This window comes from Marmota flaviventris, unplaced genomic scaffold (assembly GCF_047511675.1).
Source record: "Marmota flaviventris isolate mMarFla1 unplaced genomic scaffold, mMarFla1.hap1 Scaffold_132, whole genome shotgun sequence".
NCBI classification, from domain to species: domain Eukaryota; kingdom Metazoa; phylum Chordata; class Mammalia; order Rodentia; family Sciuridae; genus Marmota; species Marmota flaviventris.
In genome coordinates this window covers 158,539-186,280 of record NW_027287911.1, presented here as the reverse complement: position 1 = coordinate 186,280, position 27,742 = coordinate 158,539, and the positions used below count along the sequence as shown (strand labels likewise).

The window sequence follows — 27,742 nt, the reverse complement described above, 5'->3', positions numbered from 1 at the left end:
CAGGCGCAGCCCTGGGCTGCCGGTCGCTGTCCCTTCAGGCCTGCGGCTGGCCTCCCGACGACCAGCGCCCAGCGCCTGCAACAAGGCCCACAGGCCTGGCTCTCCCCAGGGACGCTAGGACACTCACTCCATGAGACCCCGCTGAGCCGAGCCAGGTCCAGGCCACGACCCTCCATGTGCACCCAGACCGACCCCCCCACCCCTCGGCCTGGAGGATGGGGTGTGTGGGGGGGCGACACCCGCCTTCCCCAGAACACGGGGCCCACCCGCGGGGCCCGCTCCCTCACCCGTTCCTGCCACACAAGCAGAACCTTGACACCCAGATCCTGGGAGTGGGAGAGTCCATCGAGCGTCTCTGCCTGGGTCCTTCTCTCTTTGCACCACCTCCGCAAGGTCCCTCCTGTGTCTCTACCTCCTTCCCCACCGCCTTCCTCCGTGAGGGTCCCCCTGAGTCTATCTCTCTCTCTGCCTGTCTCTCCCTTTCACTCTCATCGGAGCAGCAGATGTCTCTGTGGGTCCCTGTTCATCCATCTCTCCTTCTCTCTTGTGCCTCTCTTGGCCTGTGAGGAGGCATCCCTGTCTCCATCTCCCACTCAATCCCTCTCTGGCCTTGACTCTCCTCTCTCTCTCTCTCTCTCTCTCTCTCTCTCTCTCTCTCTATCTCTCACAGACACACACACACACACACAGAGAGAGAGACACACACTCACCCCTCTACCCCCCACCCAACCCCAGCCAACTCACTCTGGGCTGCAAGTCACCAGGTCCATGGTAGCCTGGAGACTGGGCAGTCACAGGTTCTCTCATCTCCCATCTAACTTCCCATGGATGTAAGAGTGGATTCACACATCACCCTTGAAGTGCGCGCAGGACTTCAGGGTGTGTGCTCAGCAGAGGCTGAGAGAGGGCCGAGGAGGCCACAGGGTCTTAGGAGTCTGCGCTGAGAGCCAAGCAAGAGAGCAGATGGCAAAAGAGGGCAGGCGCTCCTGAAAGAGGAGGAAGCAGCCTTCAGAGCAGGCAAGCGGTTCGGGGCCAGGGGGTTGCCATGGAGGACCAGGTGCCAAGAGGAGTTGAAGCCCGGCCGGTGGGGACAGGGAAGCAGAGGCCCCTTGGTCGCGGTCACCGGTCCACCTGCAGAGGACAGGACAAGACGCAGGGCCTGACGACCCGGTGGGCGCGTGTCCCCGCAACGCAACCACCGCTCCCCTCCCTCCCCCCTCTCCCCCCTGCAATGCTTGCAGGGGAGGGGGCTTTCCGTCTGGTGAGGCCGCCGACTAAGCTCCCACAGGGGTTTGAATCAGGGTGCTTCTTCCACAGGCGGTCCTTTCCTGGACACTGGACAGAGGGGTCTATGCCCTTCCTCAGGGCGGTGCTGTGCACGTGCTGGTCGTTGACTGGTACCAACAAGGCGCAGAGCCCTCCGACCTTGGCATTGGGTCCGAAGGGGGTGACTGCGGTGGCTTTGCAGAGTGGGCCCGAAACTCAGGGCGAGGCACGACCCCAGCGGCGCACTTCTGAGCCTGGCCGGGCGACTGACTGACTGGGAGCCAGCGGGCCGCTGCCCCCGGCCACCCTCTGCCCGGTTTTCCCTGAGTCCCTGAGTGTGTTCCTCCCTCCTGCCCTCCCTGTGCGTGGCTCCACTCGCCAGGCACGCTCAGGGGACGTGTGTGGCCGGCGGCTGGCCATTGCCCAGTCGGACTGCATTTCCGCCTGGGGCGCTGGGCCTGTGTCAGGGTCCCTGGGGTGTCCGAGGGGGGTGCCCGCCTGCCTCTCCGCCCCTGGCTCTCTGGTCTCCGGGCTAGGCTAGGCTAGGTTCGCGCGCGCGGGACACTGAAACGGCCAGGGCTTCTGGGCTTCTCCGCCTGGCGAAAGGCGGGGTGGGCGTGGCGGTGGGGGGCCGGGGCTCCGTGGGGGGGTTGGGGTCGCGGGAGGCCTGGGCCTTGGCGAGGAGCGGCGGAGGAGGCCAGGCCACGCCAGGCCACGCCAGGCCGGGGCGGGGCGGGGCGATCCCTGCGGGCGCTTGGTGGGGCTCGCGGTAGGTGGAGCCAGGTGGAGAGGGGCGGTGTTGGAGGCGGGACTCAGCCAGTCCCAGTCTCCCAGGACCCCTGGGCCGCTGCCCGGTGGAGTCAGGTCGGAGCGGAGCGTGAGAGCCCCCAGCCTTGAGTTGAGTTGGGTTGGGCTGCGCTGTTGTGGGGCGGGCGAGGGAGGCCCCCTGCTACCACCCCCTCCGATTTCCCCCCTCCACCCCCCTCCCGTCCCCTGGACTGAAGGGTGGAACCCGGAGCAGGCTCTTGAGGCGCCCCCGGGCGGCCCTCCCCGTCTACGGCCATACCACCCTGAACGCGCCCGATCTCGTCTGATCTCGGAAGCTAAGCAGGGTCGGGCCTGGTTAGTACTTGGATGGGAGACCGCCTGGGAATACCGGGTGCTGTAGGCTTTTGCGCCCCCTTCCCACACACACTTTTAACTTGCGTGGCCCCGAGAGACAGGCCGTGACCCCCGGGCCCTCGGGCCAGGGCGCAGGCGCAGCCCTGGGCTGCCGGTCGCTGTCCCTTCAGGCCTGCGGCTGGCCTCCCGACGACCAGCGCCCAGCGCCTGCAACAAGGCCCACAGGCCTGGCTCTCCCCAGGGACGCTAGGACACTCACTCCATGAGACCCCGCTGAGCCGAGCCAGGTCCAGGCCACGACCCTCCATGTGCACCCAGACCGACCCCCCCACCCCTCGGCCTGGAGGATGGGGTGTGTGGGGGGGCGACACCCGCCTTCCCCAGAACACGGGGCCCACCCGCGGGGCCCGCTCCCTCACCCGTTCCTGCCACACAAGCAGAACCTTGACACCCAGATCCTGGGAGTGGGAGAGTCCATCGAGCGTCTCTGCCTGGGTCCTTCTCTCTTTGCACCACCTCCGCAAGGTCCCTCCTGTGTCTCTACCTCCTTCCCCACCGCCTTCCTCCGTGAGGGTCCCCCTGAGTCTATCTCTCTCTCTGCCTGTCTCTCCCTTTCACTCTCATCGGAGCAGCAGATGTCTCTGTGGGTCCCTGTTCATCCATCTCTCCTTCTCTCTTGTGCCTCTCTTGGCCTGTGAGGAGGCATCCCTGTCTCCATCTCCCACTCAATCCCTCTCTGGCCTTGACTCTCCTCTCTCTCTCTCTCTCTCTCTCTCTCTCTCTCTCTCTCTCTCTCACACAGACACACACACACACACACAGAGAGAGAGACACACACTCACCCCTCTACCCCCCACCCAACCCCAGCCAACTCACTCTGGGCTGCAAGTCACCAGGTCCATGGTAGCCTGGAGACTGGGCAGTCACAGGTTCTCTCATCTCCCATCTAACTTCCCATGGATGTAAGAGTGGATTCACACATCACCCTTGAAGTGCGCGCAGGACTTCAGGGTGTGTGCTCAGCAGAGGCTGAGAGAGGGCCGAGGAGGCCACAGGGTCTTAGGAGTCTGCGCTGAGAGCCAAGCAAGAGAGCAGATGGCAAAAGAGGGCAGGCGCTCCTGAAAGAGGAGGAAGCAGCCTTCAGAGCAGGCAAGCGGTTCGGGGCCAGGGGGTTGCCATGGAGGACCAGGTGCCAAGAGGAGTTGAAGCCCGGCCGGTGGGGACAGGGAAGCAGAGGCCCCTTGGTCGCGGTCACCGGTCCACCTGCAGAGGACAGGACAAGACGCAGGGCCTGACGACCCGGTGGGCGCGTGTCCCCGCAACGCAACCACCGCTCCCCTCCCTCCCCCCTCTCCCCCCTGCAATGCTTGCAGGGGAGGGGGCTTTCCGTCTGGTGAGGCCGCCGACTAAGCTCCCACAGGGGTTTGAATCAGGGTGCTTCTTCCACAGGCGGTCCTTTCCTGGACACTGGACAGAGGGGTCTATGCCCTTCCTCAGGGCGGTGCTGTGCACGTGCTGGTCGTTGACTGGTACCAACAAGGCGCAGAGCCCTCCGACCTTGGCATTGGGTCCGAAGGGGGTGACTGCGGTGGCTTTGCAGAGTGGGCCCGAAACTCAGGGCGAGGCACGACCCCAGCGGCGCACTTCTGAGCCTGGCCGGGCGACTGACTGACTGGGAGCCAGCGGGCCGCTGCCCCCGGCCACCCTCTGCCCGGTTTTCCCTGAGTCCCTGAGTGTGTTCCTCCCTCCTGCCCTCCCTGTGCGTGGCTCCACTCGCCAGGCACGCTCAGGGGACGTGTGTGGCCGGCGGCTGGCCATTGCCCAGTCGGACTGCATTTCCGCCTGGGGCGCTGGGCCTGTGTCAGGGTCCCTGGGGTGTCCGAGGGGGGTGCCCGCCTGCCTCTCCGCCCCTGGCTCTCTGGTCTCCGGGCTAGGCTAGGCTAGGTTCGCGCGCGCGGGACACTGAAACGGCCAGGGCTTCTGGGCTTCTCCGCCTGGCGAAAGGCGGGGTGGGCGTGGCGGTGGGGGGCCGGGGCTCCGTGGGGGGGTTGGGGTCGCGGGAGGCCTGGGCCTTGGCGAGGAGCGGCGGAGGAGGCCAGGCCACGCCAGGCCACGCCAGGCCGGGGCGGGGCGGGGCGATCCCTGCGGGCGCTTGGTGGGGCTCGCGGTAGGTGGAGCCAGGTGGAGAGGGGCGGTGTTGGAGGCGGGACTCAGCCAGTCCCAGTCTCCCAGGACCCCTGGGCCGCTGCCCGGTGGAGTCAGGTCGGAGCGGAGCGTGAGAGCCCCCAGCCTTGAGTTGAGTTGGGTTGGGCTGCGCTGTTGTGGGGCGGGCGAGGGAGGCCCCCTGCTACCACCCCCTCCGATTTCCCCCCTCCACCCCCCTCCCGTCCCCTGGACTGAAGGGTGGAACCCGGAGCAGGCTCTTGAGGCGCCCCCGGGCGGCCCTCCCCGTCTACGGCCATACCACCCTGAACGCGCCCGATCTCGTCTGATCTCGGAAGCTAAGCAGGGTCGGGCCTGGTTAGTACTTGGATGGGAGACCGCCTGGGAATACCGGGTGCTGTAGGCTTTTGCGCCCCCTTCCCACACACACTTTTAACTTGCGTGGCCCCGAGAGACAGGCCGTGACCCCCGGGCCCTCGGGCCAGGGCGCAGGCGCAGCCCTGGGCTGCCGGTCGCTGTCCCTTCAGGCCTGCGGCTGGCCTCCCGACGACCAGCGCCCAGCGCCTGCAACAAGGCCCACAGGCCTGGCTCTCCCCAGGGACGCTAGGACACTCACTCCATGAGACCCCGCTGAGCCGAGCCAGGTCCAGGCCACGACCCTCCATGTGCACCCAGACCGACCCCCCCACCCCTCGGCCTGGAGGATGGGGTGTGTGGGGGGGCGACACCCGCCTTCCCCAGAACACGGGGCCCACCCGCGGGGCCCGCTCCCTCACCCGTTCCTGCCACACAAGCAGAACCTTGACACCCAGATCCTGGGAGTGGGAGAGTCCATCGAGCGTCTCTGCCTGGGTCCTTCTCTCTTTGCACCACCTCCGCAAGGTCCCTCCTGTGTCTCTACCTCCTTCCCCACCGCCTTCCTCCGTGAGGGTCCCCCTGAGTCTATCTCTCTCTCTGCCTGTCTCTCCCTTTCACTCTCATCGGAGCAGCAGATGTCTCTGTGGGTCCCTGTTCATCCATCTCTCCTTCTCTCTTGTGCCTCTCTTGGCCTGTGAGGAGGCATCCCTGTCTCCATCTCCCACTCAATCCCTCTCTGGCCTTGACTCTCCTCTCTCTCTCTCTCTCTCTCTCTCTCTCTCTCTCTCTCTATCTCTCACAGACACACACACACACACACAGAGAGAGAGACACACACTCACCCCTCTACCCCCCACCCAACCCCAGCCAACTCACTCTGGGCTGCAAGTCACCAGGTCCATGGTAGCCTGGAGACTGGGCAGTCACAGGTTCTCTCATCTCCCATCTAACTTCCCATGGATGTAAGAGTGGATTCACACATCACCCTTGAAGTGCGCGCAGGACTTCAGGGTGTGTGCTCAGCAGAGGCTGAGAGAGGGCCGAGGAGGCCACAGGGTCTTAGGAGTCTGCGCTGAGAGCCAAGCAAGAGAGCAGATGGCAAAAGAGGGCAGGCGCTCCTGAAAGAGGAGGAAGCAGCCTTCAGAGCAGGCAAGCGGTTCGGGGCCAGGGGGTTGCCATGGAGGACCAGGTGCCAAGAGGAGTTGAAGCCCGGCCGGTGGGGACAGGGAAGCAGAGGCCCCTTGGTCGCGGTCACCGGTCCACCTGCAGAGGACAGGACAAGACGCAGGGCCTGACGACCCGGTGGGCGCGTGTCCCCGCAACGCAACCACCGCTCCCCTCCCTCCCCCCTCTCCCCCCTGCAATGCTTGCAGGGGAGGGGGCTTTCCGTCTGGTGAGGCCGCCGACTAAGCTCCCACAGGGGTTTGAATCAGGGTGCTTCTTCCACAGGCGGTCCTTTCCTGGACACTGGACAGAGGGGTCTATGCCCTTCCTCAGGGCGGTGCTGTGCACGTGCTGGTCGTTGACTGGTACCAACAAGGCGCAGAGCCCTCCGACCTTGGCATTGGGTCCGAAGGGGGTGACTGCGGTGGCTTTGCAGAGTGGGCCCGAAACTCAGGGCGAGGCACGACCCCAGCGGCGCACTTCTGAGCCTGGCCGGGCGACTGACTGACTGGGAGCCAGCGGGCCGCTGCCCCCGGCCACCCTCTGCCCGGTTTTCCCTGAGTCCCTGAGTGTGTTCCTCCCTCCTGCCCTCCCTGTGCGTGGCTCCACTCGCCAGGCACGCTCAGGGGACGTGTGTGGCCGGCGGCTGGCCATTGCCCAGTCGGACTGCATTTCCGCCTGGGGCGCTGGGCCTGTGTCAGGGTCCCTGGGGTGTCCGAGGGGGGTGCCCGCCTGCCTCTCCGCCCCTGGCTCTCTGGTCTCCGGGCTAGGCTAGGCTAGGTTCGCGCGCGCGGGACACTGAAACGGCCAGGGCTTCTGGGCTTCTCCGCCTGGCGAAAGGCGGGGTGGGCGTGGCGGTGGGGGGCCGGGGCTCCGTGGGGGGGTTGGGGTCGCGGGAGGCCTGGGCCTTGGCGAGGAGCGGCGGAGGAGGCCAGGCCACGCCAGGCCACGCCAGGCCGGGGCGGGGCGGGGCGATCCCTGCGGGCGCTTGGTGGGGCTCGCGGTAGGTGGAGCCAGGTGGAGAGGGGCGGTGTTGGAGGCGGGACTCAGCCAGTCCCAGTCTCCCAGGACCCCTGGGCCGCTGCCCGGTGGAGTCAGGTCGGAGCGGAGCGTGAGAGCCCCCAGCCTTGAGTTGAGTTGGGTTGGGCTGCGCTGTTGTGGGGCGGGCGAGGGAGGCCCCCTGCTACCACCCCCTCCGATTTCCCCCCTCCACCCCCCTCCCGTCCCCTGGACTGAAGGGTGGAACCCGGAGCAGGCTCTTGAGGCGCCCCCGGGCGGCCCTCCCCGTCTACGGCCATACCACCCTGAACGCGCCCGATCTCGTCTGATCTCGGAAGCTAAGCAGGGTCGGGCCTGGTTAGTACTTGGATGGGAGACCGCCTGGGAATACCGGGTGCTGTAGGCTTTTGCGCCCCCTTCCCACACACACTTTTAACTTGCGTGGCCCCGAGAGACAGGCCGTGACCCCCGGGCCCTCGGGCCAGGGCGCAGGCGCAGCCCTGGGCTGCCGGTCGCTGTCCCTTCAGGCCTGCGGCTGGCCTCCCGACGACCAGCGCCCAGCGCCTGCAACAAGGCCCACAGGCCTGGCTCTCCCCAGGGACGCTAGGACACTCACTCCATGAGACCCCGCTGAGCCGAGCCAGGTCCAGGCCACGACCCTCCATGTGCACCCAGACCGACCCCCCCACCCCTCGGCCTGGAGGATGGGGTGTGTGGGGGGGCGACACCCGCCTTCCCCAGAACACGGGGCCCACCCGCGGGGCCCGCTCCCTCACCCGTTCCTGCCACACAAGCAGAACCTTGACACCCACATCCTGGGAGTGGGAGAGTCCATCGAGCGTCTCTGCCTGGGTCCTTCTCTCTTTGCACCACCTCCGCAAGGTCCCTCCTGTGTCTCTACCTCCTTCCCCACCGCCTTCCTCCGTGAGGGTCCCCCTGAGTCTATCTCTCTCTCTGCCTGTCTCTCCCTTTCACTCTCATCGGAGCAGCAGATGTCTCTGTGGGTCCCTGTTCATCCATCTCTCCTTCTCTCTTGTGCCTCTCTTGGCCTGTGAGGAGGCATCCCTGTCTCCATCTCCCACTCAATCCCTCTCTGGCCTTGACTCTCCTCTCTCTCTCTCTCTCTCTCTCTCTCTCTCTCTCTCTCTCTCTCTATCTCTCACAGACACACACACACACACACAGAGAGAGAGACACACACTCACCCCTCTACCCCCCACCCAACCCCAGCCAACTCACTCTGGGCTGCAAGTCACCAGGTCCATGGTAGCCTGGAGACTGGGCAGTCACAGGTTCTCTCATCTCCCATCTAACTTCCCATGGATGTAAGAGTGGATTCACACATCACCCTTGAAGTGCGCGCAGGACTTCAGGGTGTGTGCTCAGCAGAGGCTGAGAGAGGGCCGAGGAGGCCACAGGGTCTTAGGAGTCTGCGCTGAGAGCCAAGCAAGAGAGCAGATGGCAAAAGAGGGCAGGCGCTCCTGAAAGAGGAGGAAGCAGCCTTCAGAGCAGGCAAGCGGTTCGGGGCCAGGGGGTTGCCATGGAGGACCAGGTGCCAAGAGGAGTTGAAGCCCGGCCGGTGGGGACAGGGAAGCAGAGGCCCCTTGGTCGCGGTCACCGGTCCACCTGCAGAGGACAGGACAAGACGCAGGGCCTGACGACCCGGTGGGCGCGTGTCCCCGCAACGCAACCACCGCTCCCCTCCCTCCCCCCTCTCCCCCCTGCAATGCTTGCAGGGGAGGGGGCTTTCCGTCTGGTGAGGCCGCCGACTAAGCTCCCACAGGGGTTTGAATCAGGGTGCTTCTTCCACAGGCGGTCCTTTCCTGGACACTGGACAGAGGGGTCTATGCCCTTCCTCAGGGCGGTGCTGTGCACGTGCTGGTCGTTGACTGGTACCAACAAGGCGCAGAGCCCTCCGACCTTGGCATTGGGTCCGAAGGGGGTGACTGCGGTGGCTTTGCAGAGTGGGCCCGAAACTCAGGGCGAGGCACGACCCCAGCGGCGCACTTCTGAGCCTGGCCGGGCGACTGACTGACTGGGAGCCAGCGGGCCGCTGCCCCCGGCCACCCTCTGCCCGGTTTTCCCTGAGTCCCTGAGTGTGTTCCTCCCTCCTGCCCTCCCTGTGCGTGGCTCCACTCGCCAGGCACGCTCAGGGGACGTGTGTGGCCGGCGGCTGGCCATTGCCCAGTCGGACTGCATTTCCGCCTGGGGCGCTGGGCCTGTGTCAGGGTCCCTGGGGTGTCCGAGGGGGGTGCCCGCCTGCCTCTCCGCCCCTGGCTCTCTGGTCTCCGGGCTAGGCTAGGCTAGGTTCGCGCGCGCGGGACACTGAAACGGCCAGGGCTTCTGGGCTTCTCCGCCTGGCGAAAGGCGGGGTGGGCGTGGCGGTGGGGGGCCGGGGCTCCGTGGGGGGGTTGGGGTCGCGGGAGGCCTGGGCCTTGGCGAGGAGCGGCGGAGGAGGCCAGGCCACGCCAGGCCACGCCAGGCCGGGGCGGGGCGGGGCGATCCCTGCGGGCGCTTGGTGGGGCTCGCGGTAGGTGGAGCCAGGTGGAGAGGGGCGGTGTTGGAGGCGGGACTCAGCCAGTCCCAGTCTCCCAGGACCCCTGGGCCGCTGCCCGGTGGAGTCAGGTCGGAGCGGAGCGTGAGAGCCCCCAGCCTTGAGTTGAGTTGGGTTGGGCTGCGCTGTTGTGGGGCGGGCGAGGGAGGCCCCCTGCTACCACCCCCTCCGATTTCCCCCCTCCACCCCCCTCCCGTCCCCTGGACTGAAGGGTGGAACCCGGAGCAGGCTCTTGAGGCGCCCCCGGGCGGCCCTCCCCGTCTACGGCCATACCACCCTGAACGCGCCCGATCTCGTCTGATCTCGGAAGCTAAGCAGGGTCGGGCCTGGTTAGTACTTGGATGGGAGACCGCCTGGGAATACCGGGTGCTGTAGGCTTTTGCGCCCCCTTCCCACACACACTTTTAACTTGCGTGGCCCCGAGAGACAGGCCGTGACCCCCGGGCCCTCGGGCCAGGGCGCAGGCGCAGCCCTGGGCTGCCGGTCGCTGTCCCTTCAGGCCTGCGGCTGGCCTCCCGACGACCAGCGCCCAGCGCCTGCAACAAGGCCCACAGGCCTGGCTCTCCCCAGGGACGCTAGGACACTCACTCCATGAGACCCCGCTGAGCCGAGCCAGGTCCAGGCCACGACCCTCCATGTGCACCCAGACCGACCCCCCCACCCCTCGGCCTGGAGGATGGGGTGTGTGGGGGGGCGACACCCGCCTTCCCCAGAACACGGGGCCCACCCGCGGGGCCCGCTCCCTCACCCGTTCCTGCCACACAAGCAGAACCTTGACACCCACATCCTGGGAGTGGGAGAGTCCATCGAGCGTCTCTGCCTGGGTCCTTCTCTCTTTGCACCACCTCCGCAAGGTCCCTCCTGTGTCTCTACCTCCTTCCCCACCGCCTTCCTCCGTGAGGGTCCCCCTGAGTCTATCTCTCTCTCTGCCTGTCTCTCCCTTTCACTCTCATCGGAGCAGCAGATGTCTCTGTGGGTCCCTGTTCATCCATCTCTCCTTCTCTCTTGTGCCTCTCTTGGCCTGTGAGGAGGCATCCCTGTCTCCATCTCCCACTCAATCCCTCTCTGGCCTTGACTCTCCTCTCTCTCTCTCTCTCTCTCTCTCTCTCTCTCTCTCTCTCTCACACAGACACACACACACACACACAGAGAGAGAGACACACACTCACCCCTCTACCCCCCACCCAACCCCAGCCAACTCACTCTGGGCTGCAAGTCACCAGGTCCATGGTAGCCTGGAGACTGGGCAGTCACAGGTTCTCTCATCTCCCATCTAACTTCCCATGGATGTAAGAGTGGATTCACACATCACCCTTGAAGTGCGCGCAGGACTTCAGGGTGTGTGCTCAGCAGAGGCTGAGAGAGGGCCGAGGAGGCCACAGGGTCTTAGGAGTCTGCGCTGAGAGCCAAGCAAGAGAGCAGATGGCAAAAGAGGGCAGGCGCTCCTGAAAGAGGAGGAAGCAGCCTTCAGAGCAGGCAAGCGGTTCGGGGCCAGGGGGTTGCCATGGAGGACCAGGTGCCAAGAGGAGTTGAAGCCCGGCCGGTGGGGACAGGGAAGCAGAGGCCCCTTGGTCGCGGTCACCGGTCCACCTGCAGAGGACAGGACAAGACGCAGGGCCTGACGACCCGGTGGGCGCGTGTCCCCGCAACGCAACCACCGCTCCCCTCCCTCCCCCCTCTCCCCCCTGCAATGCTTGCAGGGGAGGGGGCTTTCCGTCTGGTGAGGCCGCCGACTAAGCTCCCACAGGGGTTTGAATCAGGGTGCTTCTTCCACAGGCGGTCCTTTCCTGGACACTGGACAGAGGGGTCTATGCCCTTCCTCAGGGCGGTGCTGTGCACGTGCTGGTCGTTGACTGGTACCAACAAGGCGCAGAGCCCTCCGACCTTGGCATTGGGTCCGAAGGGGGTGACTGCGGTGGCTTTGCAGAGTGGGCCCGAAACTCAGGGCGAGGCACGACCCCAGCGGCGCACTTCTGAGCCTGGCCGGGCGACTGACTGACTGGGAGCCAGCGGGCCGCTGCCCCCGGCCACCCTCTGCCCGGTTTTCCCTGAGTCCCTGAGTGTGTTCCTCCCTCCTGCCCTCCCTGTGCGTGGCTCCACTCGCCAGGCACGCTCAGGGGACGTGTGTGGCCGGCGGCTGGCCATTGCCCAGTCGGACTGCATTTCCGCCTGGGGCGCTGGGCCTGTGTCAGGGTCCCTGGGGTGTCCGAGGGGGGTGCCCGCCTGCCTCTCCGCCCCTGGCTCTCTGGTCTCCGGGCTAGGCTAGGCTAGGTTCGCGCGCGCGGGACACTGAAACGGCCAGGGCTTCTGGGCTTCTCCGCCTGGCGAAAGGCGGGGTGGGCGTGGCGGTGGGGGGCCGGGGCTCCGTGGGGGGGTTGGGGTCGCGGGAGGCCTGGGCCTTGGCGAGGAGCGGCGGAGGAGGCCAGGCCACGCCAGGCCACGCCAGGCCGGGGCGGGGCGGGGCGATCCCTGCGGGCGCTTGGTGGGGCTCGCGGTAGGTGGAGCCAGGTGGAGAGGGGCGGTGTTGGAGGCGGGACTCAGCCAGTCCCAGTCTCCCAGGACCCCTGGGCCGCTGCCCGGTGGAGTCAGGTCGGAGCGGAGCGTGAGAGCCCCCAGCCTTGAGTTGAGTTGGGTTGGGCTGCGCTGTTGTGGGGCGGGCGAGGGAGGCCCCCTGCTACCACCCCCTCCGATTTCCCCCCTCCACCCCCCTCCCGTCCCCTGGACTGAAGGGTGGAACCCGGAGCAGGCTCTTGAGGCGCCCCCGGGCGGCCCTCCCCGTCTACGGCCATACCACCCTGAACGCGCCCGATCTCGTCTGATCTCGGAAGCTAAGCAGGGTCGGGCCTGGTTAGTACTTGGATGGGAGACCGCCTGGGAATACCGGGTGCTGTAGGCTTTTGCGCCCCCTTCCCACACACACTTTTAACTTGCGTGGCCCCGAGAGACAGGCCGTGACCCCCGGGCCCTCGGGCCAGGGCGCAGGCGCAGCCCTGGGCTGCCGGTCGCTGTCCCTTCAGGCCTGCGGCTGGCCTCCCGACGACCAGCGCCCAGCGCCTGCAACAAGGCCCACAGGCCTGGCTCTCCCCAGGGACGCTAGGACACTCACTCCATGAGACCCCGCTGAGCCGAGCCAGGTCCAGGCCACGACCCTCCATGTGCACCCAGACCGACCCCCCCACCCCTCGGCCTGGAGGATGGGGTGTGTGGGGGGGCGACACCCGCCTTCCCCAGAACACGGGGCCCACCCGCGGGGCCCGCTCCCTCACCCGTTCCTGCCACACAAGCAGAACCTTGACACCCAGATCCTGGGAGTGGGAGAGTCCATCGAGCGTCTCTGCCTGGGTCCTTCTCTCTTTGCACCACCTCCGCAAGGTCCCTCCTGTGTCTCTACCTCCTTCCCCACCGCCTTCCTCCGTGAGGGTCCCCCTGAGTCTATCTCTCTCTCTGCCTGTCTCTCCCTTTCACTCTCATCGGAGCAGCAGATGTCTCTGTGGGTCCCTGTTCATCCATCTCTCCTTCTCTCTTGTGCCTCTCTTGGCCTGTGAGGAGGCATCCCTGTCTCCATCTCCCACTCAATCCCTCTCTGGCCTTGACTCTCCTCTCTCTCTCTCTCTCTCTCTCTCTCTCTCTCTCTCTCTCTCTCACACAGACACACACACACACACACAGAGAGAGAGACACACACTCACCCCTCTACCCCCCACCCAACCCCAGCCAACTCACTCTGGGCTGCAAGTCACCAGGTCCATGGTAGCCTGGAGACTGGGCAGTCACAGGTTCTCTCATCTCCCATCTAACTTCCCATGGATGTAAGAGTGGATTCACACATCACCCTTGAAGTGCGCGCAGGACTTCAGGGTGTGTGCTCAGCAGAGGCTGAGAGAGGGCCGAGGAGGCCACAGGGTCTTAGGAGTCTGCGCTGAGAGCCAAGCAAGAGAGCAGATGGCAAAAGAGGGCAGGCGCTCCTGAAAGAGGAGGAAGCAGCCTTCAGAGCAGGCAAGCGGTTCGGGGCCAGGGGGTTGCCATGGAGGACCAGGTGCCAAGAGGAGTTGAAGCCCGGCCGGTGGGGACAGGGAAGCAGAGGCCCCTTGGTCGCGGTCACCGGTCCACCTGCAGAGGACAGGACAAGACGCAGGGCCTGACGACCCGGTGGGCGCGTGTCCCCGCAACGCAACCACCGCTCCCCTCCCTCCCCCCTCTCCCCCCTGCAATGCTTGCAGGGGAGGGGGCTTTCCGTCTGGTGAGGCCGCCGACTAAGCTCCCACAGGGGTTTGAATCAGGGTGCTTCTTCCACAGGCGGTCCTTTCCTGGACACTGGACAGAGGGGTCTATGCCCTTCCTCAGGGCGGTGCTGTGCACGTGCTGGTCGTTGACTGGTACCAACAAGGCGCAGAGCCCTCCGACCTTGGCATTGGGTCCGAAGGGGGTGACTGCGGTGGCTTTGCAGAGTGGGCCCGAAACTCAGGGCGAGGCACGACCCCAGCGGCGCACTTCTGAGCCTGGCCGGGCGACTGACTGACTGGGAGCCAGCGGGCCGCTGCCCCCGGCCACCCTCTGCCCGGTTTTCCCTGAGTCCCTGAGTGTGTTCCTCCCTCCTGCCCTCCCTGTGCGTGGCTCCACTCGCCAGGCACGCTCAGGGGACGTGTGTGGCCGGCGGCTGGCCATTGCCCAGTCGGACTGCATTTCCGCCTGGGGCGCTGGGCCTGTGTCAGGGTCCCTGGGGTGTCCGAGGGGGGTGCCCGCCTGCCTCTCCGCCCCTGGCTCTCTGGTCTCCGGGCTAGGCTAGGCTAGGTTCGCGCGCGCGGGACACTGAAACGGCCAGGGCTTCTGGGCTTCTCCGCCTGGCGAAAGGCGGGGTGGGCGTGGCGGTGGGGGGCCGGGGCTCCGTGGGGGGGTTGGGGTCGCGGGAGGCCTGGGCCTTGGCGAGGAGCGGCGGAGGAGGCCAGGCCACGCCAGGCCACGCCAGGCCGGGGCGGGGCGGGGCGATCCCTGCGGGCGCTTGGTGGGGCTCGCGGTAGGTGGAGCCAGGTGGAGAGGGGCGGTGTTGGAGGCGGGACTCAGCCAGTCCCAGTCTCCCAGGACCCCTGGGCCGCTGCCCGGTGGAGTCAGGTCGGAGCGGAGCGTGAGAGCCCCCAGCCTTGAGTTGAGTTGGGTTGGGCTGCGCTGTTGTGGGGCGGGCGAGGGAGGCCCCCTGCTACCACCCCCTCCGATTTCCCCCCTCCACCCCCCTCCCGTCCCCTGGACTGAAGGGTGGAACCCGGAGCAGGCTCTTGAGGCGCCCCCGGGCGGCCCTCCCCGTCTACGGCCATACCACCCTGAACGCGCCCGATCTCGTCTGATCTCGGAAGCTAAGCAGGGTCGGGCCTGGTTAGTACTTGGATGGGAGACCGCCTGGGAATACCGGGTGCTGTAGGCTTTTGCGCCCCCTTCCCACACACACTTTTAACTTGCGTGGCCCCGAGAGACAGGCCGTGACCCCCGGGCCCTCGGGCCAGGGCGCAGGCGCAGCCCTGGGCTGCCGGTCGCTGTCCCTTCAGGCCTGCGGCTGGCCTCCCGACGACCAGCGCCCAGCGCCTGCAACAAGGCCCACAGGCCTGGCTCTCCCCAGGGACGCTAGGACACTCACTCCATGAGACCCCGCTGAGCCGAGCCAGGTCCAGGCCACGACCCTCCATGTGCACCCAGACCGACCCCCCCACCCCTCGGCCTGGAGGATGGGGTGTGTGGGGGGGCGACACCCGCCTTCCCCAGAACACGGGGCCCACCCGCGGGGCCCGCTCCCTCACCCGTTCCTGCCACACAAGCAGAACCTTGACACCCAGATCCTGGGAGTGGGAGAGTCCATCGAGCGTCTCTGCCTGGGTCCTTCTCTCTTTGCACCACCTCCGCAAGGTCCCTCCTGTGTCTCTACCTCCTTCCCCACCGCCTTCCTCCGTGAGGGTCCCCCTGAGTCTATCTCTCTCTCTGCCTGTCTCTCCCTTTCACTCTCATCGGAGCAGCAGATGTCTCTGTGGGTCCCTGTTCATCCATCTCTCCTTCTCTCTTGTGCCTCTCTTGGCCTGTGAGGAGGCATCCCTGTCTCCATCTCCCACTCAATCCCTCTCTGGCCTTGACTCTCCTCTCTCTCTCTCTCTCTCTCTCTCTCTCTCTCTCTCTCTATCTCTCACAGACACACACACACACACACAGAGAGAGAGACACACACTCACCCCTCTACCCCCCACCCAACCCCAGCCAACTCACTCTGGGCTGCAAGTCACCAGGTCCATGGTAGCCTGGAGACTGGGCAGTCACAGGTTCTCTCATCTCCCATCTAACTTCCCATGGATGTAAGAGTGGATTCACACATCACCCTTGAAGTGCGCGCAGGACTTCAGGGTGTGTGCTCAGCAGAGGCTGAGAGAGGGCCGAGGAGGCCACAGGGTCTTAGGAGTCTGCGCTGAGAGCCAAGCAAGAGAGCAGATGGCAAAAGAGGGCAGGCGCTCCTGAAAGAGGAGGAAGCAGCCTTCAGAGCAGGCAAGCGGTTCGGGGCCAGGGGGTTGCCATGGAGGACCAGGTGCCAAGAGGAGTTGAAGCCCGGCCGGTGGGGACAGGGAAGCAGAGGCCCCTTGGTCGCGGTCACCGGTCCACCTGCAGAGGACAGGACAAGACGCAGGGCCTGACGACCCGGTGGGCGCGTGTCCCCGCAACGCAACCACCGCTCCCCTCCCTCCCCCCTCTCCCCCCTGCAATGCTTGCAGGGGAGGGGGCTTTCCGTCTGGTGAGGCCGCCGACTAAGCTCCCACAGGGGTTTGAATCAGGGTGCTTCTTCCACAGGCGGTCCTTTCCTGGACACTGGACAGAGGGGTCTATGCCCTTCCTCAGGGCGGTGCTGTGCACGTGCTGGTCGTTGACTGGTACCAACAAGGCGCAGAGCCCTCCGACCTTGGCATTGGGTCCGAAGGGGGTGACTGCGGTGGCTTTGCAGAGTGGGCCCGAAACTCAGGGCGAGGCACGACCCCAGCGGCGCACTTCTGAGCCTGGCCGGGCGACTGACTGACTGGGAGCCACCGGGCCGCTGCCCCCGGCCACCCTCTGCCCGGTTTTCCCTGAGTCCCTGAGTGTGTTCCTCCCTCCTGCCCTCCCTGTGCGTGGCTCCACTCGCCAGGCACGCTCAGGGGACGTGTGTGGCCGGCGGCTGGCCATTGCCCAGTCGGACTGCATTTCCGCCTGGGGCGCTGGGCCTGTGTCAGGGTCCCTGGGGTGTCCGAGGGGGGTGCCCGCCTGCCTCTCCGCCCCTGGCTCTCTGGGCTCCGGGCTAGGCTAGGCTAGGTTCGCGCGCGCGGGACACTGAAACGGCCAGGGCTTCTGGGCTTCTCCGCCTGGCGAAAGGCGGGGTGGGCGTGGCGGTGGGGGGCCGGGGCTCCGTGGGGGGGTTGGGGTCGCGGGAGGCCTGGGCCTTGGCGAGGAGCGGCGGAGGAGGCCAGGCCACGCCAGGCCACGCCAGGCCGGGGCGGGGCGGGGCGATCCCTGCGGGCGCTTGGTGGGGCTCGCGGTAGGTGGAGCCAGGTGGAGAGGGGCGGTGTTGGAGGCGGGACTCAGCCAGTCCCAGTCTCCCAGGACCCCTGGGCCGCTGCCCGGTGGAGTCAGGTCGGAGCGGAGCGTGAGAGCCCCCAGCCTTGAGTTGAGTTGGGTTGGGCTGCGCTGTTGTGGGGCGGGCGAGGGAGGCCCCCTGCTACCACCCCCTCCGATTTCCCCCCTCCACCCCCCTCCCGTCCCCTGGACTGAAGGGTGGAACCCGGAGCAGGCTCTTGAGGCGCCCCCGGGCGGCCCTCCCCGTCTACGGCCATACCACCCTGAACGCGCCCGATCTCGTCTGATCTCGGAAGCTAAGCAGGGTCGGGCCTGGTTAGTACTTGGATGGGAGACCGCCTGGGAATACCGGGTGCTGTAGGCTTTTGCGCCCCCTTCCCACACACACTTTTAACTTGCGTGGCCCCGAGAGACAGGCCGTGACCCCCGGGCCCTCGGGCCAGGGCGCAGGCGCAGCCCTGGGCTGCCGGTCGCTGTCCCTTCAGGCCTGCGGCTGGCCTCCCGACGACCAGCGCCCAGCGCCTGCAACAAGGCCCACAGGCCTGGCTCTCCCCAGGGACGCTAGGACACTCACTCCATGAGACCCCGCTGAGCCGAGCCAGGTCCAGGCCACGACCCTCCATGTGCACCCAGACCGACCCCCCCACCCCTCGGCCTGGAGGATGGGGTGTGTGGGGGGGCGACACCCGCCTTCCCCAGAACACGGGGCCCACCCGCGGGGCCCGCTCCCTCACCCGTTCCTGCCACACAAGCAGAACCTTGACACCCAGATCCTGGGAGTGGGAGAGTCCATCGAGCGTCTCTGCCTGGGTCCTTCTCTCTTTGCACCACCTCCGCAAGGTCCCTCCTGTGTCTCTACCTCCTTCCCCACCGCCTTCCTCCGTGAGGGTCCCCCTGAGTCTATCTCTCTCTCTGCCTGTCTCTCCCTTTCACTCTCATCGGAGCAGCAGATGTCTCTGTGGGTCCCTGTTCATCCATCTCTCCTTCTCTCTTGTGCCTCTCTTGGCCTGTGAGGAGGCATCCCTGTCTCCATCTCCCACTCAATCCCTCTCTGGCCTTGACTCTCCTCTCTCTCTCTCTCTCTCTCTCTCTCTCTCTCTCTCTCTCTCTCACACAGACACACACACACACACACAGAGAGAGAGACACACACTCACCCCTCTACCCCCCACCCAACCCCAGCCAACTCACTCTGGGCTGCAAGTCACCAGGTCCATGGTAGCCTGGAGACTGGGCAGTCACAGGTTCTCTCATCTCCCATCTAACTTCCCATGGATGTAAGAGTGGATTCACACATCACCCTTGAAGTGCGCGCAGGACTTCAGGGTGTGTGCTCAGCAGAGGCTGAGAGAGGGCCGAGGAGGCCACAGGGTCTTAGGAGTCTGCGCTGAGAGCCAAGCAAGAGAGCAGATGGCAAAAGAGGGCAGGCGCTCCTGAAAGAGGAGGAAGCAGCCTTCAGAGCAGGCAAGCGGTTCGGGGCCAGGGGGTTGCCATGGAGGACCAGGTGCCAAGAGGAGTTGAAGCCCGGCCGGTGGGGACAGGGAAGCAGAGGCCCCTTGGTCGCGGTCACCGGTCCACCTGCAGAGGACAGGACAAGACGCAGGGCCTGACGACCCGGTGGGCGCGTGTCCCCGCAACGCAACCACCGCTCCCCTCCCTCCCCCCTCTCCCCCCTGCAATGCTTGCAGGGGAGGGGGCTTTCCGTCTGGTGAGGCCGCCGACTAAGCTCCCACAGGGGTTTGAATCAGGGTGCTTCTTCCACAGGCGGTCCTTTCCTGGACACTGGACAGAGGGGTCTATGCCCTTCCTCAGGGCGGTGCTGTGCACGTGCTGGTCGTTGACTGGTACCAACAAGGCGCAGAGCCCTCCGACCTTGGCATTGGGTCCGAAGGGGGTGACTGCGGTGGCTTTGCAGAGTGGGCCCGAAACTCAGGGCGAGGCACGACCCCAGCGGCGCACTTCTGAGCCTGGCCGGGCGACTGACTGACTGGGAGCCACCGGGCCGCTGCCCCCGGCCACCCTCTGCCCGGTTTTCCCTGAGTCCCTGAGTGTGTTCCTCCCTCCTGCCCTCCCTGTGCGTGGCTCCACTCGCCAGGCACGCTCAGGGGACGTGTGTGGCCGGCGGCTGGCCATTGCCCAGTCGGACTGCATTTCCGCCTGGGGCGCTGGGCCTGTGTCAGGGTCCCTGGGGTGTCCGAGGGGGGTGCCCGCCTGCCTCTCCGCCCCTGGCTCTCTGGGCTCCGGGCTAGGCTAGGCTAGGTTCGCGCGCGCGGGACACTGAAACGGCCAGGGCTTCTGGGCTTCTCCGCCTGGCGAAAGGCGGGGTGGGCGTGGCGGTGGGGGGCCGGGGCTCCGTGGGGGGGTTGGGGTCGCGGGAGGCCTGGGCCTTGGCGAGGAGCGGCGGAGGAGGCCAGGCCACGCCAGGCCACGCCAGGCCGGGGCGGGGCGGGGCGATCCCTGCGGGCGCTTGGTGGGGCTCGCGGTAGGTGGAGCCAGGTGGAGAGGGGCGGTGTTGGAGGCGGGACTCAGCCAGTCCCAGTCTCCCAGGACCCCTGGGCCGCTGCCCGGTGGAGTCAGGTCGGAGCGGAGCGTGAGAGCCCCCAGCCTTGAGTTGAGTTGGGTTGGGCTGCGCTGTTGTGGGGCGGGCGAGGGAGGCCCCCTGCTACCACCCCCTCCGATTTCCCCCCTCCACCCCCCTCCCGTCCCCTGGACTGAAGGGTGGAACCCGGAGCAGGCTCTTGAGGCGCCCCCGGGCGGCCCTCCCCGTCTACGGCCATACCACCCTGAACGCGCCCGATCTCGTCTGATCTCGGAAGCTAAGCAGGGTCGGGCCTGGTTAGTACTTGGATGGGAGACCGCCTGGGAATACCGGGTGCTGTAGGCTTTTGCGCCCCCTTCCCACACACACTTTTAACTTGCGTGGCCCCGAGAGACAGGCCGTGACCCCCGGGCCCTCGGGCCAGGGCGCAGGCGCAGCCCTGGGCTGCCGGTCGCTGTCCCTTCAGGCCTGCGGCTGGCCTCCCGACGACCAGCGCCCAGCGCCTGCAACAAGGCCCACAGGCCTGGCTCTCCCCAGGGACGCTAGGACACTCACTCCATGAGACCCCGCTGAGCCGAGCCAGGTCCAGGCCACGACCCTCCATGTGCACCCAGACCGACCCCCCCACCCCTCGGCCTGGAGGATGGGGTGTGTGGGGGGGCGACACCCGCCTTCCCCAGAACACGGGGCCCACCCGCGGGGCCCGCTCCCTCACCCGTTCCTGCCACACAAGCAGAACCTTGACACCCAGATCCTGGGAGTGGGAGAGTCCATCGAGCGTCTCTGCCTGGGTCCTTCTCTCTTTGCACCACCTCCGCAAGGTCCCTCCTGTGTCTCTACCTCCTTCCCCACCGCCTTCCTCCGTGAGGGTCCCCCTGAGTCTATCTCTCTCTCTGCCTGTCTCTCCCTTTCACTCTCATCGGAGCAGCAGATGTCTCTGTGGGTCCCTGTTCATCCATCTCTCCTTCTCTCTTGTGCCTCTCTTGGCCTGTGAGGAGGCATCCCTGTCTCCATCTCCCACTCAATCCCTCTCTGGCCTTGACTCTCCTCTCTCTCTCTCTCTCTCTCTCTCTCTCACAGACACACACACACACACACAGAGAGAGAGACACACACTCACCCCTCTACCCCCCACCCAACCCCAGCCAACTCACTCTGGGCTGCAAGTCACCAGGTCCATGGTAGCCTGGAGACTGGGCAGTCACAGGTTCTCTCATCTCCCATCTAACTTCCCATGGATGTAAGAGTGGATTCACACATCACCCTTGAAGTGCGCGCAGGACTTCAGGGTGTGTGCTCAGCAGAGGCTGAGAGAGGGCCGAGGAGGCCACAGGGTCTTAGGAGTCTGCGCTGAGAGCCAAGCAAGAGAGCAGATGGCAAAAGAGGGCAGGCGCTCCTGAAAGAGGAGGAAGCAGCCTTCAGAGCAGGCAAGCGGTTCGGGGCCAGGGGGTTGCCATGGAGGACCAGGTGCCAAGAGGAGTTGAAGCCCGGCCGGTGGGGACAGGGAAGCAGAGGCCCCTTGGTCGCGGTCACCGGTCCACCTGCAGAGGACAGGACAAGACGCAGGGCCTGACGACCCGGTGGGCGCGTGTCCCCGCAACGCAACCACCGCTCCCCTCCCTCCCCCCTCTCCCCCCTGCAATGCTTGCAGGGGAGGGGGCTTTCCGTCTGGTGAGGCCGCCGACTAAGCTCCCACAGGGGTTTGAATCAGGGTGCTTCTTCCACAGGCGGTCCTTTCCTGGACACTGGACAGAGGGGTCTATGCCCTTCCTCAGGGCGGTGCTGTGCACGTGCTGGTCGTTGACTGGTACCAACAAGGCGCAGAGCCCTCCGACCTTGGCATTGGGTCCGAAGGGGGTGACTGCGGTGGCTTTGCAGAGTGGGCCCGAAACTCAGGGCGAGGCACGACCCCAGCGGCGCACTTCTGAGCCTGGCCGGGCGACTGACTGACTGGGAGCCACCGGGCCGCTGCCCCCGGCCACCCTCTGCCCGGTTTTCCCTGAGTCCCTGAGTGTGTTCCTCCCTCCTGCCCTCCCTGTGCGTGGCTCCACTCGCCAGGCACGCTCAGGGGACGTGTGTGGCCGGCGGCTGGCCATTGCCCAGTCGGACTGCATTTCCGCCTGGGGCGCTGGGCCTGTGTCAGGGTCCCTGGGGTGTCCGAGGGGGGTGCCCGCCTGCCTCTCCGCCCCTGGCTCTCTGGGCTCCGGGCTAGGCTAGGCTAGGTTCGCGCGCGCGGGACACTGAAACGGCCAGGGCTTCTGGGCTTCTCCGCCTGGCGAAAGGCGGGGTGGGCGTGGCGGTGGGGGGCCGGGGCTCCGTGGGGGGGTTGGGGTCGCGGGAGGCCTGGGCCTTGGCGAGGAGCGGCGGAGGAGGCCAGGCCACGCCAGGCCACGCCAGGCCGGGGCGGGGCGGGGCGATCCCTGCGGGCGCTTGGTGGGGCTCGCGGTAGGTGGAGCCAGGTGGAGAGGGGCGGTGTTGGAGGCGGGACTCAGCCAGTCCCAGTCTCCCAGGACCCCTGGGCCGCTGCCCGGTGGAGTCAGGTCGGAGCGGAGCGTGAGAGCCCCCAGCCTTGAGTTGAGTTGGGTTGGGCTGCGCTGTTGTGGGGCGGGCGAGGGAGGCCCCCTGCTACCACCCCCTCCGATTTCCCCCCTCCACCCCCCTCCCGTCCCCTGGACTGAAGGGTGGAACCCGGAGCAGGCTCTTGAGGCGCCCCCGGGCGGCCCTCCCCGTCTACGGCCATACCACCCTGAACGCGCCCGATCTCGTCTGATCTCGGAAGCTAAGCAGGGTCGGGCCTGGTTAGTACTTGGATGGGAGACCGCCTGGGAATACCGGGTGCTGTAGGCTTTTGCGCCCCCTTCCCACACACACTTTTAACTTGCGTGGCCCCGAGAGACAGGCCGTGACCCCCGGGCCCTCGGGCCAGGGCGCAGGCGCAGCCCTGGGCTGCCGGTCGCTGTCCCTTCAGGCCTGCGGCTGGCCTCCCGACGACCAGCGCCCAGCGCCTGCAACAAGGCCCACAGGCCTGGCTCTCCCCAGGGACGCTAGGACACTCACTCCATGAGACCCCGCTGAGCCGAGCCAGGTCCAGGCCACGACCCTCCATGTGCACCCAGACCGACCCCCCCACCCCTCGGCCTGGAGGATGGGGTGTGTGGGGGGGCGACACCCGCCTTCCCCAGAACACGGGGCCCACCCGCGGGGCCCGCTCCCTCACCCGTTCCTGCCACACAAGCAGAACCTTGACACCCAGATCCTGGGAGTGGGAGAGTCCATCGAGCGTCTCTGCCTGGGTCCTTCTCTCTTTGCACCACCTCCGCAAGGTCCCTCCTGTGTCTCTACCTCCTTCCCCACCGCCTTCCTCCGTGAGGGTCCCCCTGAGTCTATCTCTCTCTCTGCCTGTCTCTCCCTTTCACTCTCATCGGAGCAGCAGATGTCTCTGTGGGTCCCTGTTCATCCATCTCTCCTTCTCTCTTGTGCCTCTCTTGGCCTGTGAGGAGGCATCCCTGTCTCCATCTCCCACTCAATCCCTCTCTGGCCTTGACTCTCCTCTCTCTCTCTCTCTCTCTCTCTCTCTCACAGACACACACACACACACACAGAGAGAGAGACACACACTCACCCCTCTACCCCCCACCCAACCCCAGCCAACTCACTCTGGGCTGCAAGTCACCAGGTCCATGGTAGCCTGGAGACTGGGCAGTCACAGGTTCTCTCATCTCCCATCTAACTTCCCATGGATGTAAGAGTGGATTCACACATCACCCTTGAAGTGCGCGCAGGACTTCAGGGTGTGTGCTCAGCAGAGGCTGAGAGAGGGCCGAGGAGGCCACAGGGTCTTAGGAGTCTGCGCTGAGAGCCAAGCAAGAGAGCAGATGGCAAAAGAGGGCAGGCGCTCCTGAAAGAGGAGGAAGCAGCCTTCAGAGCAGGCAAGCGGTTCGGGGCCAGGGGGTTGCCATGGAGGACCAGGTGCCAAGAGGAGTTGAAGCCCGGCCGGTGGGGACAGGGAAGCAGAGGCCCCTTGGTCGCGGTCACCGGTCCACCTGCAGAGGACAGGACAAGACGCAGGGCCTGACGACCCGGTGGGCGCGTGTCCCCGCAACGCAACCACCGCTCCCCTCCCTCCCCCCTCTCCCCCCTGCAATGCTTGCAGGGGAGGGGGCTTTCCGTCTGGTGAGGCCGCCGACTAAGCTCCCACAGGGGTTTGAATCAGGGTGCTTCTTCCACAGGCGGTCCTTTCCTGGACACTGGACAGAGGGGTCTATGCCCTTCCTCAGGGCGGTGCTGTGCACGTGCTGGTCGTTGACTGGTACCAACAAGGCGCAGAGCCCTCCGACCTTGGCATTGGGTCCAAAGGGGGTGACTGCGGTGGCTTTGCAGAGTGGGCCCGAAACTCAGGGCGAGGCACGACCCCAGCGGCGCACTTCTGAGCCTGGCCGGGCGACTGACTGACTGGGAGCCACCGGGCCGCTGCCCCCGGCCACCCTCTGCCCGGTTTTCCCTGAGTCCCTGAGTGTGTTCCTCCCTCCTGCCCTCCCTGTGCGTGGCTCCACTCGCCAGGCACGCTCAGGGGACGTGTGTGGCCGGCGGCTGGCCATTGCCCAGTCGGACTGCATTTCCGCCTGGGGCGCTGGGCCTGTGTCAGGGTCCCTGGGGTGTCCGAGGGGGGTGCCCGCCTGCCTCTCCGCCCCTGGCTCTCTGGGCTCCGGGCTAGGCTAGGCTAGGTTCGCGCGCGCGGGACACTGAAACGGCCAGGGCTTCTGGGCTTCTCCGCCTGGCGAAAGGCGGGGTGGGCGTGGCGGTGGGGGGCCGGGGGTCCGTGGGGGGGTTGGGGTCGCGGGAGGCCTGGGCCTTGGCGAGGAGCGGCGGAGGAGGCCAGGCCACGCCAGGCCACGCCAGGCCGGGGCGGGGCGGGGCGATCCCTGCGGGCGCTTGGTGGGGCTCGCGGTAGGTGGAGCCAGGTGGAGAGGGGCGGTGTTGGAGGCGGGACTCAGCCAGTCCCAGTCTCCCAGGACCCCTGGGCCGCTGCCCGGTGGAGTCAGGTCGGAGCGGAGCGTGAGAGCCCCCAGCCTTGAGTTGAGTTGGGTTGGGCTGCGCTGTTGTGGGGCGGGCGAGGGAGGCCCCCTGCGACCACCCCCTCCGATTTCCCCCCTCCACCCCCCTCCCGTCCCCTGGACTGAAGGGTGGAACCCGGAGCAGGCTCTTGAGGCGCCCCCGGGCGGCCCTCCCCGTCTACGGCCATACCACCCTGAACGCGCCCGATCTCGTCTGATCTCGGAAGCTAAGCAGGGTCGGGCCTGGTTAGTACTTGGATGGGAGACCGCCTGGGAATACCGGGTGCTGTAGGCTTTTGCGCCCCCTTCCCACACACACTTTTAACTTGCGTGGCCCCGAGAGACAGGCCGTGACCCCCGGGCCCTCGGGCCAGGGCGCAGGCGCAGCCCTGGGCTGCCGGTCGCTGTCCCTTCAGGCCTGCGGCTGGCCTCCCGACGACCAGCGCCCAGCGCCTGCAACAAGGCCCACAGGCCTGGCTCTCCCCAGGGACGCTAGGACACTCACTCCATGAGACCCCGCTGAGCCGAGCCAGGTCCAGGCCACGACCCTCCATGTGCACCCAGACCGACCCCCCCACCCCTCGGCCTGGAGGATGGGGTGTGTGGGGGGGCGACACCCGCCTTCCCCAGAACACGGGGCCCACCCGCGGGGCCCGCTCCCTCACCCGTTCCTGCCACACAAGCAGAACCTTGACACCCAGATCCTGGGAGTGGGAGAGTCCATCGAGCGTCTCTGCCTGGGTCCTTCTCTCTTTGCACCACCTCCGCAAGGTCCCTCCTGTGTCTCTACCTCCTTCCCCACCGCCTTCCTCCGTGAGGGTCCCCCTGAGTCTATCTCTCTCTCTGCCTGTCTCTCCCTTTCACTCTCATCGGAGCAGCAGATGTCTCTGTGGGTCCCTGTTCATCCATCTCTCCTTCTCTCTTGTGCCTCTCTTGGCCTGTGAGGAGGCATCCCTGTCTCCATCTCCCACTCAATCCCTCTCTGGCCTTGACTCTCCTCTCTCTCTCTCTCTCTCTCTCTCTCTCTCTCTCTCTCTCTCACACAGACACACACACACACACACAGAGAGAGAGACACACACTCACCCCTCTACCCCCCACCCAACCCCAGCCAACTCACTCTGGGCTGCAAGTCACCAGGTCCATGGTAGCCTGGAGACTGGGCAGTCACAGGTTCTCTCATCTCCCATCTAACTTCCCATGGATGTAAGAGTGGATTCACACATCACCCTTGAAGTGCGCGCAGGACTTCAGGGTGTGTGCTCAGCAGAGGCTGAGAGAGGGCCGAGGAGGCCACAGGGTCTTAGGAGTCTGCGCTGAGAGCCAAGCAAGAGAGCAGATGGCAAAAGAGGGCAGGCGCTCCTGAAAGAGGAGGAAGCAGCCTTCAGAGCAGGCAAGCGGTTCGGGGCCAGGGGGTTGCCATGGAGGACCAGGTGCCAAGAGGAGTTGAAGCCCGGCCGGTGGGGACAGGGAAGCAGAGGCCCCTTGGTCGCGGTCACCGGTCCACCTGCAGAGGACAGGACAAGACGCAGGGCCTGACGACCCGGTGGGCGCGTGTCCCCGCAACGCAACCACCGCTCCCCTCCCTCCCCCCTCTCCCCCCTGCAATGCTTGCAGGGGAGGGGGCTTTCCGTCTGGTGAGGCCGCCGACTAAGCTCCCACAGGGGTTTGAATCAGGGTGCTTCTTCCACAGGCGGTCCTTTCCTGGACACTGGACAGAGGGGTCTATGCCCTTCCTCAGGGCGGTGCTGTGCACGTGCTGGTCGTTGACTGGTACCAACAAGGCGCAGAGCCCTCCGACCTTGGCATTGGGTCCGAAGGGGGTGACTGCGGTGGCTTTGCAGAGTGGGCCCGAAACTCAGGGCGAGGCACGACCCCAGCGGCGCACTTCTGAGCCTGGCCGGGCGACTGACTGACTGGGAGCCACCGGGCCGCTGCCCCCGGCCACCCTCTGCCCGGTTTTCCCTGAGTCCCTGAGTGTGTTCCTCCCTCCTGCCCTCCCTGTGCGTGGCTCCACTCGCCAGGCACGCTCAGGGGACGTGTGTGGCCGGCGGCTGGCCATTGCCCAGTCGGACTGCATTTCCGCCTGGGGCGCTGGGCCTGTGTCAGGGTCCCTGGGGTGTCCGAGGGGGGTGCCCGCCTGCCTCTCCGCCCCTGGCTCTCTGGGCTCCGGGCTAGGCTAGGCTAGGTTCGCGCGCGCGGGACACTGAAACGGCCAGGGCTTCTGGGCTTCTCCGCCTGGCGAAAGGCGGGGTGGGCGTGGCGGTGGGGGGCCGGGGCTCCGTGGGGGGGTTGGGGTCGCGGGAGGCCTGGGCCTTGGCGAGGAGCGGCGGAGGAGGCCAGGCCACGCCAGGCCACGCCAGGCCGGGGCGGGGCGGGGCGATCCCTGCGGGCGCTTGGTGGGGCTCGCGGTAGGTGGAGCCAGGTGGAGAGGGGCGGTGTTGGAGGCGGGACTCAGCCAGTCCCAGTCTCCCAGGACCCCTGGGCCGCTGCCCGGTGGAGTCAGGTCGGAGCGGAGCGTGAGAGCCCCCAGCCTTGAGTTGAGTTGGGTTGGGCTGCGCTGTTGTGGGGCGGGCGAGGGAGGCCCCCTGCTACCACCCCCTCCGATTTCCCCCCTCCACCCCCCTCCCGTCCCCTGGACTGAAGGGTGGAACCCGGAGCAGGCTCTTGAGGCGCCCCCGGGCGGCCCTCCCCGTCTACGGCCATACCACCCTGAACGCGCCCGATCTCGTCTGATCTCGGAAGCTAAGCAGGGTCGGGCCTGGTTAGTACTTGGATGGGAGACCGCCTGGGAATACCGGGTGCTGTAGGCTTTTGCGCCCCCTTCCCACACACACTTTTAACTTGCGTGGCCCCGAGAGACAGGCCGTGACCCCCGGGCCCTCGGGCCAGGGCGCAGGCGCAGCCCTGGGCTGCCGGTCGCTGTCCCTTCAGGCCTGCGGCTGGCCTCCC

General features: G+C 66.7%; 11 non-coding genes across 11 annotated transcripts; all 11 read left to right on the top strand.

Moving 5' to 3' along the window:
- The first annotated feature begins 2,318 nt into the window (after window positions 1-2,318).
- Window positions 2,319-2,437, top strand: LOC139703822 (5S ribosomal RNA). The gene has a single exon (XR_011705901.1). It is a non-coding gene; the product is annotated as a 5S ribosomal RNA (ribosomal RNA).
- A 2,401-nt stretch (window positions 2,438-4,838) lies between these two features.
- On the top strand, window positions 4,839-4,957 carry LOC139703821 (5S ribosomal RNA). The gene has a single exon (XR_011705900.1). It is a non-coding gene; the product is annotated as a 5S ribosomal RNA (ribosomal RNA).
- A 2,401-nt stretch (window positions 4,958-7,358) lies between these two features.
- On the top strand, window positions 7,359-7,477 carry LOC139703819 (5S ribosomal RNA). Its single transcript, XR_011705898.1, has one exon. It is a non-coding gene; the product is annotated as a 5S ribosomal RNA (ribosomal RNA).
- A 2,407-nt stretch (window positions 7,478-9,884) lies between these two features.
- On the top strand, window positions 9,885-10,003 carry LOC139703818 (5S ribosomal RNA). Its single transcript, XR_011705897.1, has one exon. It is a non-coding gene; the product is annotated as a 5S ribosomal RNA (ribosomal RNA).
- A 2,399-nt stretch (window positions 10,004-12,402) lies between these two features.
- LOC139703817 (5S ribosomal RNA) lies at window positions 12,403-12,521 on the top strand. Its single transcript, XR_011705896.1, has one exon. It is a non-coding gene; the product is annotated as a 5S ribosomal RNA (ribosomal RNA).
- A 2,401-nt stretch (window positions 12,522-14,922) lies between these two features.
- LOC139703816 (5S ribosomal RNA) lies at window positions 14,923-15,041 on the top strand. Its single transcript, XR_011705895.1, has one exon. It is a non-coding gene; the product is annotated as a 5S ribosomal RNA (ribosomal RNA).
- A 2,401-nt stretch (window positions 15,042-17,442) lies between these two features.
- On the top strand, window positions 17,443-17,561 carry LOC139703815 (5S ribosomal RNA). Its single transcript, XR_011705894.1, has one exon. It is a non-coding gene; the product is annotated as a 5S ribosomal RNA (ribosomal RNA).
- A 2,401-nt stretch (window positions 17,562-19,962) lies between these two features.
- LOC139703917 (5S ribosomal RNA) lies at window positions 19,963-20,081 on the top strand. Its single transcript, XR_011705995.1, has one exon. It is a non-coding gene; the product is annotated as a 5S ribosomal RNA (ribosomal RNA).
- A 2,383-nt stretch (window positions 20,082-22,464) lies between these two features.
- LOC139703916 (5S ribosomal RNA) lies at window positions 22,465-22,583 on the top strand. Its single transcript, XR_011705994.1, has one exon. It is a non-coding gene; the product is annotated as a 5S ribosomal RNA (ribosomal RNA).
- A 2,383-nt stretch (window positions 22,584-24,966) lies between these two features.
- Window positions 24,967-25,085, top strand: LOC139703915 (5S ribosomal RNA). The gene has a single exon (XR_011705993.1). It is a non-coding gene; the product is annotated as a 5S ribosomal RNA (ribosomal RNA).
- Window positions 25,086-27,484: 2,399 nt separating this feature from the next.
- Window positions 27,485-27,603, top strand: LOC139703914 (5S ribosomal RNA). The gene has a single exon (XR_011705992.1). It is a non-coding gene; the product is annotated as a 5S ribosomal RNA (ribosomal RNA).
- The last annotated feature ends 139 nt before the right edge of the window (window positions 27,604-27,742 follow it).